Source organism: Lissotriton vulgaris, chromosome 1_1, assembly GCF_964263255.1.
Source record: "Lissotriton vulgaris chromosome 1_1, aLisVul1.2, whole genome shotgun sequence".
NCBI classification, from domain to species: Eukaryota; Metazoa; Chordata; class Amphibia; order Caudata; family Salamandridae; genus Lissotriton; species Lissotriton vulgaris.
Genome location: NC_141685.1, coordinates 1372371112 through 1372382891, shown reverse-complemented (window position 1 = coordinate 1372382891; position 11780 = coordinate 1372371112). Strand labels below are relative to the sequence as shown.

Below are 11780 nucleotides of genomic sequence, written 5' to 3'. Positions count from 1 at the left end.
ACCTCATACTGTCTTTTCCCTCTTTCTCTCTTTCTCTGCGGTTGGTGGCTACTCTCCAAAGCGTCTGATGCCCCAATGTTCCTTCGTCTTGTTGTCAGACGTGAATTTGAAAAGCAACAAAATTAACAAGCCTTTACCACTCACACATGGCAGAAGTTTATACTTTAATTCAATGAGCTAAGAAAAGTGTGTTGTGGGGCCCCTACGAGCCATGGTGCTTGCTTCATCATAATTAGGCATGCAGTCATTAGCCACAGCTCTGATTATGGGTCACTGAGGTCAGTTTCAATAATTCCTCAAAAACCTAACCATGCAGTCCCCCCTAACTGTGTAGTTATCTTGCTTTACTGCTGTTTGTGTGATTAGCTGGGAGGAGCTCACTGCAGTATCCTCCCAATAAAAGTGTAGATGGACCGTTCCTTAACTCCTTCTTGCTTCACATACAGATGGCTTGAGGAGGTACAGGGGAGATGCAGGTCTAATAAACAGAATAGAATATCTGCGCCAGGTGTGTTTCTCTGCATTGGTGTCCCATCACAGGCCCACCAGTGTATGTGTGATCTTTGACTCCTGCCAGTTCACAAGCAGGCGGCCAGGAAACGGTTTCAGCCTATCAACCACTGAGGAGATAAAGCCTTTGTATAAGGAATGAGGAAGCAATGAACACATTCAGCCTATCACAGGAGTAGCCCTGAATGTTCCAAATTATAATTTCTTCATGTCACTGTACGTTATTGAGCCCAAGTAGCTCGCCGTGATCGTATAGTGGTTAGTACTCTGCGTTGTGGCTGCAGCAGGCTCGGTTCGAATCCGAGTCACGGCGTTGTGGTTGGCAATGTCACGGCAGTTGGGTTTTTCCTTTACAGAATTCCCAAATGTACCAGTTGTTTTTGTAAAATGTCTATTAAAACAGATCCTTTTCAATATTTAAACGATCTAACGACAAATTATTTAAACACACATGATTATAAGATGTAGGTATACTGTACTTACTGACATAAATTATCGTTCTTGAACATATTTGCGGTAAGGGGAGCGGAGCTCTCCCCCAGGCCAATCAGAATGCAGATGAATGCAGTTGCAGTTGAGTGACCTGTGTTGTGGCTGTCTACAGGGAATGCACATATGTAGCTGTCCCGCAGCCCAATCCAGACGTCAATCGAAGACAGGTTTCAATGCAAATAGAGCAGTAAGTGCAGAGAAATGCTCACTCTCTAAAAATGGCATTTATACAATAGTAAGATTAAATCCAACCTCACCAGTAGATAGGATTTATCAATAAATAAATAAAGCTTCTCCTCTCTGATATGGAATTACCCCCCAAAAAGTATAAGGGAATACCCAATGCTAACCTATGAGAGGGGCAGACCTCACAGTAGTGAAAAATGTAATAGACTGTTTGATACTACTAGGACATACAAACTACCACAGTACATGTCTTACCTTTTACTTACATAGCATGATGCCCCTAGGACTACCTAGAGCCTACCTTAGGGGTTACTGATATGTAATAAAATTGGAGTTTAAGGCTTGGCAAGTAGTTTTAAATGCCAAGTCGAAGTGGCAGTACACTGCAGCACAGGCACTGCAGTAGCAGGCTTGAGACAGGTTTGAAATGCTATTTCTTTGGGCGGCACAATCAGTCCCTGGGTATATGGTATACCACTTTACAAGGGGCTTTCAAGTAAATTAAATCTGTGAGTCAGGTATACTCCAATTATACACATGATTAGGGAAGAAGCACGTGCACTTCAGCACTGATTAGTAGCGATAAAGTGATCAGAGTCCTAAGGCCAACAAAAAGATACAGCAAAATGCGGAGGTGAAAAGCAATAAGGTGGGGTTGGGACCACCTTAAGAATGCAAGGTCTAACAAAAACGAACTAAGGATAACATGAGTAAAACATCAGGTTTCTCTACAGCATTTGGTGAGACAAGTGGGCCTTCTTTTATCTTCCATAAATGCAATCCTTCCTGGACCCCTTTATTATATAGCTCTTCCAGGAAAAAATATAAAGCACTTACAAAGGAGCCTCAAATACTCAAAGATGGTAGACTTCTGTAATATGGGCCATATACTAAAAGCAGCACTAAAACAGAGTGCAATAGGGTCCAAAAAACTTGAGTGACCCATGAGAGTATGCATGCAAGCCTATGGTATTCCAAACTAGAGATATACGCATGCAATTTTTGTTTTTACGAGAGAATGTGCCTGCTGAAAAAAACATTATTTTTTAAAAGTGCATTGCAGAATATCAGGAATTTGCTGTGGGACACCTTGAAAACTTGCATACAGATTATGTGCACACACCTTACAGTCAGTTGTTGTGGCCGAGTGGTTAAGGCGATGGACTAGAAATCCATTGGGGTCTCCCCGCGCAGGTTCGAATCCTGCCGACAACGAGAATCTTTTTAACATCGGCTACAATTTCAGAAGTTAACCTTTAGTATTTCTTCCATGTCAGTTTTATAAATAGGTGGCTTATTTTGGTGTCACTATTGCCATATCACATTTTTATTATCGCTCCCCCTTTCATATCTTTGCTATAACTCTCGTCCTTCATTAGCGCTGGTGCAAACGCTTCAAATTATTATACCCTGGCTCTCTCGGTCATACCTGTGCATGCACTTGAAACTTACTTTACCAATAAAAGAAGCAAATAGAGAAATAAAATAAAAGTGCTAGCTGGATTAGGCAAACACACTTCATAAAACTGCATTTTCTTTTCTATTCTCCCCCGTGTTACAAGCTTAACTGCTCCCTGTGTAATTTCTCCTAACCTGCTTTTCCTGGAAGAGAATTTCATCTACAAGCTCTTTCTGTGTTTTTTCCTAGTCTTTTCTTTCCCTTTTCTTAGATTTGTAACTGTTCCTTTACGTGCTCTATTTAGGCGCCATTAATCTCATTTGAGCTCCTTGCCTCAGCTGCTGTTTTCTCCACACCTCATACTGTCTTTTCCCTCTTTCTCTCTTTCTCTGCAGTTGGTGGCTACTTTCCAAAGTGTCTGATGCCCCAATGTTCCTTCGTCTTGTTGTCAGACGTGAATTTGAAAAGCAACAAAATTAACAAGCCTTTACCACTCACACATGGCAGAAGTTTATACTTTAATTCAATGAGCTAAGAAAAGTGTGTTGTGGGGCCCCTACGAGCCATGGTGCTTGCTTCATCATAATTAGGCATGCAGTCATTAGCCACAGCTCTGATTATGGGTCACTGAGGTCAGTTTCAATAATTCCTCAAAAACCTAACCATGCAGTCCCCCCTAACTGTGTAGTTATCTTGCTTTACTGCTGTTTGTGTGATTAGCTGGGAGGAGCTCACGGCAGCATCCTCCCAATAAAAGTGTAGATGGACCGTTCCTTAACTCTTTCTTGCTTCACATACAGTTGGCTTTAGGAGGTACAGGGGAGATGCAGGTCTAATAAACAGAATAGAATATCTGCGCCAGGTGTGTTTCTCTGCATTGGTGTCCCATCACAGGCCCACTAGTGTATGTGTGATCTTTGACTCCTGCCAGTTCACAAGCAGGCGGCCAGGAAACGGTTTCAGCCTATCAACCACTGAGGAGATAAAGCCTTTGTATAAGGAATGAGGAAGCAATGAACACATTCAGCCTATCACAGGAGTAGCCCTGAGTGTTCCGAATTATAATTTCTTCATGTCACTGTACGTTATTGAGCCCAAGTAGCTCGCCGTGATCGTATAGTGGTTAGTACTCTGCGTTGTGGCCGCAGCAACCTCGGTTAGAATCTGAGTCACGGCATTGTGGTTGGCAATGTCACTGCAGTTGGGTTTTTCCTTTACAGAATTCCCAAATGTACCAGTTGTTTTTGTAAAATGTCTATCAAAAACAGATCCTTTTCAATATTTAAACGATCTAACGACAAATTATTTAAACACACACGATTATAAGATGTAGGTATTTTGTACTTACTGACATAAATTATCGTTCTTGAACATATTTGCGGTAAGGGGAGCGGAGCTCTCCCCCAGGCCAATCAGAATGCAGATGAATGCAGTTGCAGTTGAGTGACCTGTGTTGTGGCTGTCTACAGGGAATGCACATATGTAGCTGTCTCGCAGCCCAATCCAGACGTCAATCGAAGACAGGTTTCAATGCAAATAGAGCAGTAAGTGCAGAGAAATGCTCACTCTCTAAAAATGGCATTTATACAATAGTAAGATTAAATCCAACCTCACCAGTAGATAGGATTTATCAATAAATAAATAAAGCTTCTCCTCTCTGATAAGGAATTACCCCCCAAAAAGTATAAGGGAATACCCAATGCTAACCTATGAGGGGGCAGACCTCACAGTAGTGAAAAATGTAATAGACTGTTTGATACTACTAGGACATACAAACTACCACAGTACATGTCTTACCTTTTACTTACATAGCATGATGCCCCTAGGACTACCTAGGGCCTACCTTAGTGGTTACTGATATGTAATAAAATTGGAGTTTAAGGCTTGGCAAGTAGTTTTAAATGCCAAGTCGAAGTGGCAGTATACTGCAGCACAGGCACTGCAGTAGCAGGCTTGAGACAGGTTTGAAATGCTATTTCTTTGGGCGGCACAATCAGTCCCTGGGTATATGGTATACCACTTTACAAGGGGCTTTCAAGTAAATTAAATCTGTCAGTCAGGTATACTCCAATTATACACATGATTAGGGAAGAAGCACGTGCACTTCAGCACTGATTAGTAGCGATAAAGTGATCAGAGTCCTAAGGCCAACAAAAAGATACAGCAAAATGCGGAGGTGAAAAGCAATAAGGTGGGGTTGGGACCACCTTAAGAATGCAAGATCTAACAAAAACGAACTAAGGATAACATGAGTAAAACATCAGGTTTCTCTACAGCATTTGGTGAGACAAGTGGGCCTTCTTTTATCTTCCATAAATGCAATCCTTCCCGGACCCCTTTATTATATAGCTCTTCAAGGAAAAAATATAAAGCACTTACAAAGGGGCCTCAAATACTCAAAGATGGTAGACTTCTGTAATATGGGCCATATAAAAGCAGCACAAAAACAGAGTGCAATAGGGTCCAAAAAACTTGAGTGACCCATGAGAGTATGCATGCAAGCCTATGGTATTTCAAACTAGAGATATACGCATGCAATTTTTGTTTTTAGGAGAGAATGTGCCTGCTGAAAAAAACATTATTTTTAAAAAGTGCATTGCAGAATATCAGGAATTTGCTGTGGGACACCTTGAAAACTTGCATACAGATTATGTGCACACACCTTACAGTCAGTTGTTGTGGCCGAGTGGTTAAGGTGATGGACTAGAAATCCATTGGGGTCTCCCCGCGCAGATTCGAATCCTGCCGACAACGAGAATCTTTTTAACATCGGCTACAATTTCAGAAGTTAACCTTTAGTATTTCTTCCATGTCAGTTTTATAAATAGGTGGCTTATTTTGGTGTCACTATTGCCATATCACATATTTATTATCGCTCCCCCTTTCATATCTTTGCTATAACTCTCGTCCGTCCTTCATTAGCGCTGGTGCAAACGCTTCAAATTATTATACCCTGGCTCTCTCGGTCATACCTGTGCATGCACTTGAAACTTACTTTACCTATAAAAGAAGCAAATAGAGAAATAAAATAAAAGTGCTAGCTGGATTAGGCAAACACACTTCATAAAACTGCATTTTCTTTTCTATTCTCCCCCGTGTTACAAGCTTAACTGCTCCCTGTGTAATTTCTCTTAACCTGCTGTTCCTGGAAGCGAATTTCATCTACAAGCTCTTTCTGTGTTTTTTCCTAGTCTTTTCTTTCCCTTTTCTTAGATTTGTAACTGTTCCTTTACGTGCTCTATTTAGGCGCCATTAATCTCATTTGAGCTCCTTGTACCTGCTGCTGTTTTCTCCACACCTCATACTGTCTTTTCCCTCTTTCTCTCTTTCTCTGCGGTTGGTGGCTACTTTCCAAAGAGTCTGATGCCCCAATGTTCCTTCGTCTTGTTGTCAGACGTGAATTTGAAAAGCAACAAAATTAACGAGCCTTTACCACTCACACATGGCAGAAGTTTATACTTTAATTCAATGAGCAAAGAAAAGTGTGTTGTGGGGCCCCTACGAGCCATGGTGCTTGCTTCATCATAATTAGGCATGCAGTCATTAGCCACAGCTCTGATTATGGGTCACTGAGGTCAGTTTCAATAATTCCTCAAAAACCTAACCATGCAGTCCCCCCTAACTGTGTAGTCATCTTGCTTTACTGCTGTTTGTGTGATTAGCTGGGAGGAGCTCACGGCAGCATCCTCCCAATAAAAGTGTAGATGGACCGTTCCTTAACTCTTTCTTGCTTCACATACAGATGGCTTGAGGAGGTACAGGGGAGATGCAGGTCTAATAAACAGAATAGAATATCTGCGCCAGGTGTGTTTCTCTGCATTGGTGTCCCATCACAGGCCCACCAGTGTATGTGTGATCTTTGACTCCTGCCAGTTCACAAGCAGGCGGCCAGGAAACGGTTTCAGCCTATCAACCACTGAGGAGATAAAGCCTTTGTATAAGGAATGAGGAAGCAATGAACACATTCAGCCTATCACAGGAGTAGCCATGAGTGTTCCGAATTATAATTTCTTCATGTCACTGTACGTTATTGAGCCCAAGTAGCTCGCCGTGGTCGTATAGTGGTTAGAAGTCTGCGTTGTGGCCGCAGCAACCTCGGTTCGAATCCGAGTCACGGCATTGTGGTTGGCAATGTCACGGCAGTTGGGTTTTTCCTTTACAGAATTCCCAAATGTACCAGTTGTTTTTGTAAAATGTCTATTAAAAACAGATCCTTTTCAATATTTAAACGATCTAACGACAAATTATTTAAACACACATGATTATAAGATGTAGGTATACTGTACTTACTGACATAAATTATCGTTCTTGAACATATTTGCGGTAAGGGGAGCGGAGCTCTCCCCCAGGCCAATCAGAATGCAGATGAATGCAGTTGCAGTTGAGTGACCTGTGTTGTGGCTGTCTACAGGGAATGCACATATGTAGCTGTCTCGCAGCCCAATCCAGACGTCAATCGAAGACAGGTTTCAATGCAAATAGAGCAGTAAGTGCAGAGAAATGCTCACTCTCTAAAAATGGCATTTATACAATAGTAAGATTAAATCCAACCTCACCAGTAGATAGGATTTATCAATAAATAAATAAAGCTTCTCCTCTCTGATATGGAATTACCCCCCAAAAAGTATAAGGGAATACCCAATGCTAACCTATGAGAGGGGCAGACCTCACAGTAGTGAAAAATGTAATAGACTGTTTGATACTACTAGGACATACAAACTACCACAGTACATGTCTTACCTTTTACTTACATAGCATGATGCCCCTAGGACTACCTAGGGCCTACCTTAGGGGTTACTGATATGTAATAAAATTGGAGTTTAAGGCTTGGCAAGTAGTTTTAAATGCCAAGTCGAAGTGGCAGTACACTGCAGCACAGGCACTGCAGTAGCAGGCTTGAGACAGGTTTGAAATGCTATTTCTTTGGGCGGCACAATCAGTCCCTGGGTATATGGTATACCACTTTACAAGGGGCTTTCAAGTAAATTAAATCTGTCAGTCAGGTATACTCCAATTATACACATGATTAGGGAAGAAGCACGTGCACTTCAGCACTGATTAGTAGCGATAAAGTGATCAGAGTCCTAAGGCCAACAAAAAGATACAGCAAAATGCGGAGGTGAAAAGCAATAAGGTGGGGTTGGGACCAACTTAAGAATGCAAGGTCTAACAAAAACGAACTAAGGATAACATGAGTAAAACATCAGGTTTCTCTATAGCATTTGGTGAGACAAGTGGGCCGTCTTTTATCTTCCATAAATGCAATCCTTCCCGGACCCCTTTATTATATAGCTCTTCAAGGAAAAAATATAAAGCACTTACAAAGGAGCCTCAAATACTCAAAGATGGTAGACTTCTTTAATATGGGACATATACTAAAAGCAGCATGAAAACAGAGTGCAATAGGGTCCAAAAAACTTGAGTGACCCATGAGAGTATGCATGCAAGCCTATGGTATTCCAAACTAGAGATATACGCATGCAATTTTTGTTTTTAGGAGAGAATGTGCCTGCTGAAAAAAACATTATTTTTAAAAAGTTCATTGCAGAATATCAGGAATTTGCTGTGGGACACCTTGAAAACTTGCATACAGATTATGTGCACACACCTTGCAGTCAGTTGTTGTGGCCGAGTGGTTAAGGTGATGGACTAGAAATCCATTGGGGTCTCCCCGCGCAGGTTCGAATCCTGCCGACAACGAGAATCTTTTTAACATCGGCTACAATTTCAGAAGTTAACCTTTAGTATTTCTTCCATGTTAGTTTTATAAATAGGTGGCTTATTTTGGTGTCACTATTGCCATATCACATATTTATTATCGCTCCCCCTTTCATATCTTTGCTATAACTCTCGTCCTTCATTAGCGCTGGTGCAAACGCTTCAAATTATTATACCCTGGCTCTCTCGGTCATACCTGTGCATGCACTTGAAACTTACTTTACCAATAAAAGAAGCAAATAGAGAAATAAATTAAAAGTGCTAGCTGGATTAGGCAAACACACTTCATAAAACTGCATTTTCTTTTCTATTCTCCCAAGTGTTACAAGCTTAACTGCTCCCTGTGTAATTTCTCTTAACCTGCTGTTCCTGGAAGAGAATTTCATCTACAAGCTCTTTCTGTGTTTTTTTCTAGTCTTTTCTTTCCCTTTTCTTAGATTTGTAACTGTTCCTTTACGTGCTCTATTTAGGCGCCATTAATCTCATTTGAGCTTCTTGTACCTGCTGCTGTTTTCTCCACACCTCATACTGTCTTTTCCCTCTTTCTCTCTTTCTCTGCGGTTGGTGGCTACTTTCCAAAGCGTCTGATGCCCCAATGTTCCTTCGTCTTGTTGTCAGACGTGAATTTGAAAAGCAACAAAATTAACAAGCCTTTACCACTCACACATGGCAAAAGTTTATACTTTAATTCAATGAGCTAAGAAAAGTGTGTTGTGGGGCCCCTACGAGCCATGGTGCTTGCTTCATCATAATTAGGCATGCAGTCATTAGCCACAGCTCTGATTATGGGTCACTGAGGTCAGTTTCAATAATTCCTCAAAAACCTAACCATGCAGTCCCCCCTAACTGTGTAGTTATCTTGCTTTACTGCTGTTTGTGTGATTAGCTGGGAGGAGCTCACGGCAGCATCCTCCCAATAAAAGTGTAGATGGACCGTTCCTTAACTCTTTCTTGCTTCACATACAGATGGCTTGAGGAGGTACAGGGGAGATGCAGGTCTAATAAACAGAATAGAATATCTGCGCCAGGTGTGTTTCTCTGCATTGGTGTCCCATCACAGGCCCACCAGTGTATGTGTGATCTTTGACTCCTGCCAGTTCACAAGCAGGCGGCCAGGAAACGGTTTCAGCCTATCAACCACTGAGGAGATAAAGCCTTTGTATAAGGAATGAGGAAGCAATGAACATATTCAGCCTATCACAGGAGTAGCCCTGAGTGTTCCGAATTATAATTTCTTCATGTCACTGTACGCTATTGAGCCCAAGTAGCTCGCCGTGATCGTATAGTGGTTAGTATTCTGCGTTGTGGCCGCAGCAACCTCGGTTCGAATCCGAGTCACGGCATTGTGGTTGGCAATGTCACGGCAGTTGGGTTTTTCCTTTACAGAATTCCCAAATGTACCAGTTGTTTTTGTAAAATGTCTATTAAAAACAGATCCTTTTCAATATTAAAAACGATCTAACAACAAATTATTTAAACACACATGACTATAAGATGTAGGTATACTGTACTTACTGCCATAAATTATCGTTCTTGAACATATTTGCGGTAAGGGGAGCGGAGCTCTCCCCCAGGCCAATCAGAATGCAGATGAATGCAGTTGCAGTTGAGTGACCTGTGTTGTGGCTGTCTACAGGGAATGCACATATGTAGCTGTCTCGCAGCCCAATCCAGACGTCAATCGAAGACAGGTTTCAATGCAAATAGAGCAGTAAGTGCAGAGAAATGCTCACTCTCTAAAAATGGCATTTATACAATAGTAAGATTAAATCCAACCTCACCAGTAGATAGGATTTATCAATAAATAAATAAAGCTTCTCCTCTCTGATATGGAATTACCCCCCAAAAAGTATAAGGGAATACCCAATGCTAACCTATGAGAGGGGCAGACCTCACAGTAGTGAAAAATGTAATAGTCTGTTTGATACTACTAGGACATACAAACTACCACAGTACATGTCTTACCTTTTACTTACATAGCATGATGCCCCTAGGACTACCTAGGGCCTACCTTAGGGGTTACTGATATGTAATAAAATTGGAGTTTAAGGCTTGGCAAGTAGTTTTAAATGCCAAGTCGAAGTGGCAGTACACTGCAGCACAGGCACTGCAGTAGCAGGCTTGAGACAGGTTTGAAATGCTATTTCTTTGGGCGGCACAATCAGTCCCTGGGTATATGGTATACCACTTTACAAGGGGCTTTCAAGTAAATTAAATCTGTCAGTCAGGTATACTCCAATTATACACATGATTAGGGAAGAAGCACGTGCACTTCAGCACTGATTAGTAGCGATAAAGTGATCAGAGTCCTAAGGCCAACAAAAAGATACAGCAAAATGCGGAGGTGAAAAGCAATAAGGTGGGGTTGGGACCACCTTAAGAATGCAAGGTCTAACAAAAACGAACTAAGGATAACATGAGTAAAACATCAGGTTTCTCTACAGCATTTGGTGAGACAAGTGGGCCTTCTTTTATCTTCCATAAATGCAATCCTTCCCGGACCCCTTTATTATATGGCTCTTCAAGGAAAAAATATAAAGCACTTACAAAGGAGCCTCAAATACTCAAAGATGGTAGACTTCTTTAATATGGGACATATACTAAAAGCAGCACGAAAACAGAGTGCAATAGGGTCCAAAAAACTTGAGTGACCCATGAGAGTATGCATGCAAGCCTATGGTATTCCAAACTAGAGATATACGCATGCAATTTTTGTTTTTAGGAGAGAATGTGCCTGCTGAAAAAAACATTATTTTTAAAAAGTGCATTGCAGAATATCAGGAATTTGCTGTGGAACACCTTGAAAACTTGCATACAGATTATGTGCACATACCTTGCAGTCAGTTGTTGTGGCCGAGTGGTTAAGGCGATGGACTAGAAATCCATTGGGGTCTCCCCGCGCAGGTTCGAATCCTGCCGACAACGAGAATCTTTTTAACATCGGCTACAATTTCAGAAGTTAACCTTTAGTATTTCTTCCATGTCAGTTTTATAAATAGGTGGCTTATTTTGGTGTCACTATTGCCATATCACATATTTATTATCGCTCCCCCTTTCATATCTTTGCTATAACTCTCGTCCTTCATTAGCGCTGGTGCAAACGCTTCAAATTATTATACCCTGGCTCTCTCGGTCATACCTGTGCATGCACTTGAAACTTACTTTACCAATAAAAGAAGCAAATAGAGAAATAAAATAAAAGTGCTAGCTGGATTAGGCAAACACACTTCATAAAACTGCATTTTCTTTTCTATTCTCCCCCGTGTTACAAGCTTAACTGCTCCCTGTGTAATTTCTCCTAACCTGCTTTTCCTGGAAGAGAATTTCATCTACAAGCTCTTTCTGTGTTTTTTCCTAGTCTTTTCTTTCCCTTTTCTTAGATTTGTAACTGTTCCTTTACGTGCTCTATTTTGGCGCCATTAATCTCATTTGAGCTCCTTGTACCTGCTGCTGTTTTCTCCACACCTCATACTGT

The 11780-nt window shown here is 41.3% G+C and overlaps 4 non-coding genes across 4 annotated transcripts; all 4 read left to right on the top strand.

Annotated features, from left to right (window-relative positions):
* Positions 1–2321: 2321 nt before the first annotated feature.
* Positions 2322–2403, top strand: TRNAS-AGA (transfer RNA serine (anticodon AGA)). Its single transcript has one exon. It is a non-coding gene; the product is annotated as a tRNA-Ser (tRNA).
* A 5802-nt stretch (positions 2404–8205) lies between these two features.
* TRNAS-AGA (transfer RNA serine (anticodon AGA)) lies at positions 8206–8287 on the top strand. The gene has a single exon. It is a non-coding gene; the product is annotated as a tRNA-Ser (tRNA).
* Positions 8288–9576: 1289 nt separating this feature from the next.
* Positions 9577–9648, top strand: TRNAH-GUG (transfer RNA histidin (anticodon GUG)). Its single transcript has one exon. It is a non-coding gene; the product is annotated as a tRNA-His (tRNA).
* Positions 9649–11148: 1500 nt separating this feature from the next.
* TRNAS-AGA (transfer RNA serine (anticodon AGA)) lies at positions 11149–11230 on the top strand. Its single transcript has one exon. It is a non-coding gene; the product is annotated as a tRNA-Ser (tRNA).
* Positions 11231–11780: the final 550 nt, after the last annotated feature.